The sequence below is a fragment of the Penaeus monodon genome, chromosome 29 (genome assembly GCF_015228065.2).
Source record: "Penaeus monodon isolate SGIC_2016 chromosome 29, NSTDA_Pmon_1, whole genome shotgun sequence".
Lineage (NCBI taxonomy): Eukaryota > Metazoa > Arthropoda > Malacostraca > Decapoda > Penaeidae > Penaeus > Penaeus monodon.
This window is the reverse complement of record NC_051414.1, coordinates 23,339,600-23,340,154: the sequence shown is the minus strand read 5'-3', so window position 1 is coordinate 23,340,154 and position 555 is coordinate 23,339,600.

Genomic DNA, 555 nt, shown 5'->3' with positions numbered 1-555 from the left:
CTGACTAACAGGGGACACACAATATACTTGAAACCTTGGTTTTGTAATAAGTTACGTCTTTTATATATCAAGAATTGAATTATTATTACAGCTTTATTGATACTCCAAGGAATTTACTGGTATTTTATTTGTTAACACTGATGAATAAGTGAAAGTATGTTGCAGTATTAATGCTGTATGTCATTTATTTTTAACAGTAATCCCCCCCCCCCCCCCATACAGAAAAAATAGATACCCAATTTTCTTTTAAAAGTTTGAGAAAAAAATAAAAAGGGGTTTTGATATGGTTTTGCATCTGAATGAAAGAAAATGATGCATGAGAAAAACTAAAATTGGCCATTCACAGGTGATGTGAAATATGACTAGTCTTTTAGCAATAGATAACCAGGTAAAATTCTGCATAATATTTCAGTGAACTAGGCAGTAAGTGCATGCCCAGCTTACAGTAAAGTTCTATGGAGACCTGTTTAAACTTCATTTTGTTTAAATGGGAGGGAAAATAATCTTATAGAAAATATTTTCTTTCAAAAAAAACCTCATTTTTTTAAAATTTTC